This window comes from Emys orbicularis, chromosome 2 (genome assembly GCF_028017835.1).
Source record: "Emys orbicularis isolate rEmyOrb1 chromosome 2, rEmyOrb1.hap1, whole genome shotgun sequence".
Classification (NCBI taxonomy): Eukaryota; Metazoa; Chordata; order Testudines; family Emydidae; genus Emys; species Emys orbicularis.
In genome coordinates this window covers 183,953,208-183,961,160 of record NC_088684.1, presented here as the reverse complement: position 1 = coordinate 183,961,160, position 7,953 = coordinate 183,953,208, and positions in this window count along the sequence as shown.

The window sequence follows — 7,953 nt, the reverse complement described above, 5'->3', positions numbered from 1 at the left end:
GGGTGGGGAATGGGAGTTTTGTGAATGGCATTTCCAAAATGTGTTTGCTTTTAATAAAAAAAAAGCAGTTAATGCCTGCAATCAAAATGAAACATTTTGTTCAACCTGAAGATATAGGGTGGGTTTTTTTCAATATTTTGTTTCACTGAGAAAATGAAAACATTTTCATTTTGGATTGATCTGAAACAAAAACATTTTTCAGAAAACTGAAAAAAATCCAGCACTAGTCAGGGGATCCACTGGGCTTCCTCTTCTCCCCAAACTCAAAACTTCACATGTGGGAATTTCTACAAGAGGCAGTGATCCAGGGCTTTATTGAGAACGTTTGGTGCACAATTGTTAATGGTTAACAAAGTTTAAGCAATTCCAGGAAAAAACCTTGAACTGTGGTAGTAACAATGGTAGGCCACCGAGAGGCAGCAAGCAACCAAAATATACAGTGTGAATTAAATACATGTTCTCAGAACTAAGCAAACAGGAATTGTGCTCATTCTATATTTAACAGCTTGTGCACAAGAGAAGCTGGGAATAGCCCTGTCCAGGTAAAATAATGTTACTGAATCTGCTTTTAACCTCAGGGCTAAATCCTGCAGCAATTCAATGGGAATTTTAACTGATCAAAGATTATAGTATTTGTCCCTACATGAAGTATTCTTACTTTCAGCAAAAATACTGTTGCCTCTTTTTGACCCAAGCAGCTAGGCAATTTGGGACCCTGTCTGTGATCTAGTAGGGACAGAAATAGGTGGTAGTTATGTATTTCTTTGATGCAATTTCATTTAGTTACAAAGAATGTTCAAAGTCCTGTGTCTGAACACAGAAGGAATCAAGTAGCAGGTAACAGCTTCTTTTGCTCAACGCCACCAAAAGCACTCTTTTCAGCCTGAACCCCTGACTCAAAAACTTCCCCCACCCCCAGTTTCTTGCAGGAATAGCCACATACTTTCAGCGGCTCCTTCAGGCTGTCTCTCTCACTGCCTCTGTTCTTGCTGACCTCAGTTTCCTTGAGATCTCTTCTCCCCCCACCCCCCAAAACAATACTCTGCCAAAAGGTCCTGGGCAGCTTCACACACACCTTGCATCTTAAATGGGGCTTATGCTTACTATTATGTAAATAGAAGGGTGAGTTCATGCCTACCAATCTCAAGGCAGTTTTAACTCAACCCATAAGAAGTTTTCATCCAGCTCATAACAACACAAACTCAGAGTAGTACAAAGCATGGTCAGCCATTAGAGAAGGAGGTTTCTAGCTATCTGAGCCTCAGCAAGATATCTACAAACAAATAATAGAAAAATCAATGGATTAAAATAACATTCAACCCTTAAAACGAAACCAAAGTACAGAGAGTGCTGTAGTAAAAGGCTGGTTTCCAAAGCACTAAAAGAACCATGGTAACCAAGCTTCTTGCATTCATTGCAAGCTATTCTGTTTACATATTGTGTTGTGTTAAAGGCAGGACTTGTTCTGTTTTTACTATTTTTGTTACTCATGTGTAAGAAATAGACTCCAGAGGAGATTTTCCAAGGCACAAATACCAGTGAAGCACTAAGTAATTCAGAAGGAGTTAGGTGCCTAACTGGTATTTGTGCCTTTGAAGATCTTCTTTTCCATCAATACTTTAGCAAACTAAAATGACTTGATTGTAAACGTTCTGTATGGCACAAGGACTTGAAGCTGCCTCTGGTATGTGCTGGGCTATAATCCTGCCCTTTACATTCCAGAGAAATGAAAGAATATTAGCAACTTTGAAGCTATGTTTGATATGTTAACGTGAGGCCTGTGTGTTCTGTTCTGAGGTGCTTGCTATGCCAATCTAAGCCAGCAGAGTTCCCTTTCCAGCCTGATGAGAACATGTTTTTAATCAACTTTCAGATAGGGCTAGGGTGACCAGATCTCCCGATTTTATAGGGACAGTCCCGATTTTGGGGTCTTTTTCTTGTATAGGCTCCTATTACCCCCCACCTCCTGTCCCAATTTTTCACACTTGCTGTCTGGTCACCCCTAGATAGGGCAACTGGAAAAATGGCCCAGACATCACCAGGTTGGCATTTACTTACACCAGACTTTAAGGGACAAAGGTTGCTAACACCGAACAGGGCCTTCTGTTCCCCATGCCATTCCAATATGTGAAGCTTAAAGCCCCCAATCATAAGTGCAAATTATATTACTGTTACCAGAAAGGACACCCCCAAACTCACAAAACCCAGGAAATGCACAGTTAATGGTTCCTCATTACATAAAACACGGGTGGGGGGTAGGGGGTGTGGAATCAGGAGATGCAGAGTTAAGGCAACATTTCTTGCACAATGCAGCCACACAACCTTAACACTGTCACCTTTGAATTCTGTTCTAAGGAATCCCTCAGAGAAAGTATAGTACCTTACAACTTCCTCGGCAAATTGGTGAAGTGTGCCAGCAGTCAGTACTCCCCAGATGAATGGTGCTGCACAGAGCACAAAGAAAGATCTGTTAGACTGTAAGATTAGGACTGTTGATCTGGAGTTCTGGTGGGCATAGAGAAAATGGCAGGTTTCATTGTGGGTGAGGAGGTTAAGTGTTGTCATATTCCCAATACTGTTATCATCCCCACTGGGCAGAGTTAAGGTTGCATGGCTGCGTTCTGTAAGAAGTGATACAACTTTTTCAATACATATCAAATGACACTTATTTTCATGAACCATTTCAAAATCTAATTAAAACAATAAAAATCCTTTAAGATTGCCAAGTGGAACACTCAGAAAGAGAGCTGGTAAACAAACAAAAAAAGCCAACAAAACAGTTTTCCACCAGAAATGCAGTTTCATCAAAAATTGAAAGACTTGGTGCAAACATGTCCATGTTGATGAAATTTTCAAAGGGAAAAAAGTCAAAACAAATCATTATGACTTTCTAGTTTCATTCTGAATCTCTGATGCCCCCTGCTACATATATCACAGGCAGCAGCCTACTATACTGCTTTCTGTCACTGGGAATATAGCTTAGCCTCCAGAAGCAACAAAGTGCGCAACCCTCTAGTGATAGGAAATAAATCAAGCAGTTAACAATTGAGAAAAAAGATATTTTACTTAGGTAAGCTACAGTGAAATTAGAAAATGTTTCGATCCGCATCTCAAAGTGCTTGCAATTCCCATTTCAAGGCAGGTGAGACAATGATATTCAGCAAAGAAAACAAATCTGTGTCCAGTATGTTTTATTAAATAAAAGTTCCCATTTGCTCATGCCAGCTCTTGTTTACTAGACTGATCTTTAAACTTCTGGAACTTCATATCCACCTGGTTGAATTTACACATTGGAGGATGAAACTGACCACAGAGGGCAGAACTGACTAAGTTCATCTCTCGCTCTGAAATGATGGGTGAGTCAGCCCCCCCAAATCTGTCTCTCTATATTTTCTATTTAGCCAGCAGACACCTGTGTTCCATATTTACATAGCTGTATGTGCTGCAGCTGAACCATCTGCATAACTTGCCACATTGTCAGATGCTTGAAGTACAGTGCAGATAAATGAGAGAGAGAGAGAGAAAGTCCACAGCACACTTAGGGTTGCATTGATTCCTCACGACTTTTACTTCATCTTCGCATTCTTAGGTTTCTATTTTTTTCTCTTTCCTTTGTGTGTGTGTGTGTGTGTGTGTGTGTACACACACCTGGGGCTATGGCAGTAATGTTAACGGTCAATGAGAGAATATAAGATACTGTAGGCATTACCTTTTGGATAGTTTCTTCTGATTAGTGTATACCTCTATGATTGTAGTAGGTGGGCTGGATTACCTCCGGGTTCGTATATTTTGGTGGTATTCATAGATGTTCAGCCAGGGTGGGTACTTCTGTCATGGGCTTTCTCTGGAATCAGTGCACATAGCAATAAAAAACTCTTAACTGGAAAAATTTCCTACCTGATAATTCTTTCCTCAAGGTCTTGTATGACAGTCTAGTCTCCTTCTCTTTTAGATTATCCTGTCAAGTACATAATTAAAATTCTGAATGTTCAGCATTCCAGACTCATTATTGCTGTTAATAATTATTATTTGTATTATAATAGTCACCACAAGCCCCCAACTGAAATCAGGGCCCCATTGTGCTAGGTTCTGTATGTATACATGATGAGACACAGACCCTGTCCTGAAGAACTTACAATTAGAAGAGACAAGACAGAAAGTATATCATGCCCATTTTACAGATGGGGGAAAATGGCAGAGACAGTAAATGACTTACCCCAGGCCACATAGGTAATTCCATGTCAGAGGCAGGAATTTAATCCAGATCTATGGAATCCTAATTTAATGCCTTAACCACAAAACCATCCTCTCTCTCAAGAAGATATGCTGTGGAGTCCCACTGATATTTGAAGGCTTTGGATTTAATACTTTAATACCATGGATTTAATACTTCCAATTATACCCTGGAACCAGCTATTCCTTAGCTATCATGTATAGGAAGTATTACCACTGCTGCTGTGGAAGGTTCAAGTGAATTAGGTGAGCTGGCAAGCTCCCAATATAGTTGGAGTCATTTCACTGAAATATTTTGTTGTGCCACTCTGTCTGCTGGAAGGGAAGGACTATATACAAGTATCTGGACTGACAGTCAAAGTTCAGTGAATGAGAATTTAAATTCCACATGAAGGATGTTGTTTTCCACAAAATGATATATTGGAATATAACCAGGAGGCAACATTAATGAAAAAACCCTTTAATCAGGAACATTAACATAAAGATCTTTGTCTAAATTAGAAACCTCTTCCTATGCAACCACGTTAAAAAGAGATAATGATACTGAATGTAAGTTGTTTTTCGTTTTGAAAAATTGTTTTAGAAAAGAATACTAAAAGTATTTCTTGCAGGGAATTATTGTATTTCATTAAAAGTTATCTTTGGTTTCAGTAATTTCATTCATTCCACTGTTCAAATTTTTACTTAAGATAAACTGTTCTACTAACATTTCAACTGAAGATATAGATAGGCTACTTCCCAACCTCACTAATGTTTAATTATAGCTTGTGGTACAAAGAAAGATTAAAGCAGTCTAAAAAAGTCTTAGCCATCAGTAACTTTCTGGGGAGAAGAGACGATTATAGGAAGCAAGATTAATTCCTAAGTAAAAATCCATTTCTATGTTACTTTAGTGTCTGGGAGAGAACCAAGTTAGAAAGGAGAGTCTAACCATTTTGTTTAAAATGCTACTCTGAAACCTGTCATTTTGTTTAAGTGTCAGTGGTATTACCCTAGGCTGTGATTCAGCCAAGCACTTAAACAGGTGCTTAACTTTAAAGCATTTGCTGAATTCATGTCGATGGCCCATAAGCACATGCTTAAGTGCTATGCTAAATCAAGGCCTTAAAGTTCTGGTCTAACAGAGGTCAGCCTAGATGAGGACAACTGACTTTTTAGCTTGATTCTTCTTCTTATGAAAAAGGCCAAAGTTTTCTATATTTTGACTTTTCAGGCAGTCAATACTCACTAATAGCCCATGTTAGTTGTTTCAGAGGTAGACAGCATTGCCTTTAGGCCACAGGTCCTGGTTTCTGATAATGGTAAAAACTAGAATCAGACTGAAATGTGCCAATTTGTAAGGACAATTATGGAATAGGGATTCTATTTAAACAAAAACGAAATCTCTCTCTCTATATAATCCTTCTGCCAGGTGGCGTTGGCGGCAACAAGGGCTGCATTCAATATCTAGGGGTTCCTCTCAACAGTACAAAACTGAACCAGTTTAAGTACCCACCCAGTAATCTGGGAAAACTAAATACTACCGCTGGGTGTCTCTAAGAGGCAATATTTCCCCTCTCGCAAGCACGGAGTCTGTATAACTAAAGAAAACTTTTATTAACAGGGGAAGGGATCCCTGCATTAATTTGGGAAAAAAACACAACCGCGATTCGAAAGCATCGGTCCACGAGCAAACACCCATCCCAGAGTTTTTTTGTTTTGTTTTTTTGTTTTTTTTTTAATGGAGATGTCCCATCTCCTAGAACTGGAAGGGACCTTGAAAGGTCATCAAGTCCAGCCCCCTGCCTTCACTAGCAGGACCAAGTACTGATTTTGCCCCAGATCCCCAAGTGGCCCCCTCAAGGATTGAACTCACAACCCTGGGTTTAGCAGGCCAATGCTCAAACCACCTTTGCCTCAGTTTCTCACCTTACGGTGTGAAGTATAATGAACGAATCTCCCTTTAGCACATCACTCCCTTCTACCTCCACTGCACCCTACTCATAGCTGGTTGTCCTTGGTCAGCAAAGACCCAGAATACAGAGATGCAGTCACATGGGTTCACCTCCCACCCCTGGAGCAATGTCTCTGCTGCGCACCTCTGCAACTGGCTCACTGCTGCTGCTATGTCTGCCACTGCTGCCACTATTTTCTCTGCTGCTGCTATCTCTGCCACAACCTGCCACCTCTGCTGCATCACCACTGCTGCTGCTTGCTGCCCACTGCCACTTTTGCAATGCTGCAATCTGAGTTTCTACTGCTTAGCTCAGGTCTTAATGGTTTCATTAGATAGCAGGGAACCTCACTACTAGTGCAACCTCTGCATTGATCTTTCACTGCAACACTGTCCCCTCACCCACCACCCAGTCTAGTCTCTGAACCTCTTCATCAGTGAGTCAGCTCTAATATTCACAGAACAGAAACAAGAACTGTCAATTGCGTCTAATCAACTCTGTCTTTAAATGCTAGGGACAAGAGGGTCAAATGGCATCTAGAACCCTTTAAGCATAGCCCACACCACCACCTAAGAACACCTGCTCCCACCCCTTCTCTCTTTCAGTAGGATTTGACATCCCTACACCTGCTTAGCATGCAAAGGTCAGTTTAGGATGACCAACTCAATGAGGGCATGCTCAGTACAGTTCTACTACCCTTTATTCACACAATAAGGATAATATTTCAATACTGCTGCATTCAATACTTAAGTGAATTGTAACCCACAACCAGCCAAAATTGATCACTTTGGCAAAACAGGTTCATCTTCTGAGCAGCAGGCTGAGAAGGTGTGTCAATGCTATGACATTACATTTCATATTCCTTATGAAAATAGGCTTATGATATGAATATGACATAACAGAGATGTACTTTATGCAAGATGGCTCATGTAAGATATCATTGGAAAGGTTATAATTTACTGAATGTGATTATCTAATTTGTATGCCTGTATCATTTCTGTATCTGAAGTTAGAAACATTAACTATGTATCTGTATTTCAAATGTGTTACTTTGGGTGTCAACCCCAACTAGCCCTTCAGGTACAACAATGGAAAAGCCAGACAGGGCTAATGGGCCATTAGCAGAGACAATGGACTGTGAAAGGGCTTGGTCTGCCTGTGAACGCTGGAGACAGTCTACGAGCAAGGGCTGCTACAGCCCTGCAGAGACATGGGTCTGAGTCACCTGGTACCGGATACCCCTCTCCCCCTTTTGGAATGCCAGTGGTTTTCCATTAGAAGACAAAGGGTTCCTGCCTTACACAAGGGCTATATAAGGCAGGGGAGTGACATCATCATGGTTCTCCTCTGCCTCCCCACCCAAAGAGACACTGAAAAAGACCTGGAAGCAAAAACTGAACTGGGGGGAGAAGGGTTGAACCCAAGCTGGAAGGATATCTAGCTTGTGAGTAATAATACCTGAGGTCTCAAGAGGGAGACCAGTGCAGCTGCCTTCCAAGACTTTCTGTAATCTGTCTGCAACAATATCTAGGGTGAGAAATAGTATTTGTAAACAATTTCTTTAATGAAACTAGCTTAGGCCTGGTCTACACTACGAGTTTAGGTCAAATTTAGCAGCGTTAAATCGAATTAAGCCTGGACACGTCCACACGATGAAGCCCTGACTTAAAGGGCCCTTTAAACCGGTTTCTTTACTCCACCTCCGACGAGGGGATTAGCGCTGAAATTGGCCTTTCTGGGTCGGATTTGGGGTAGTGTGGACGGAATTCGACGGTATTGGCCTCCG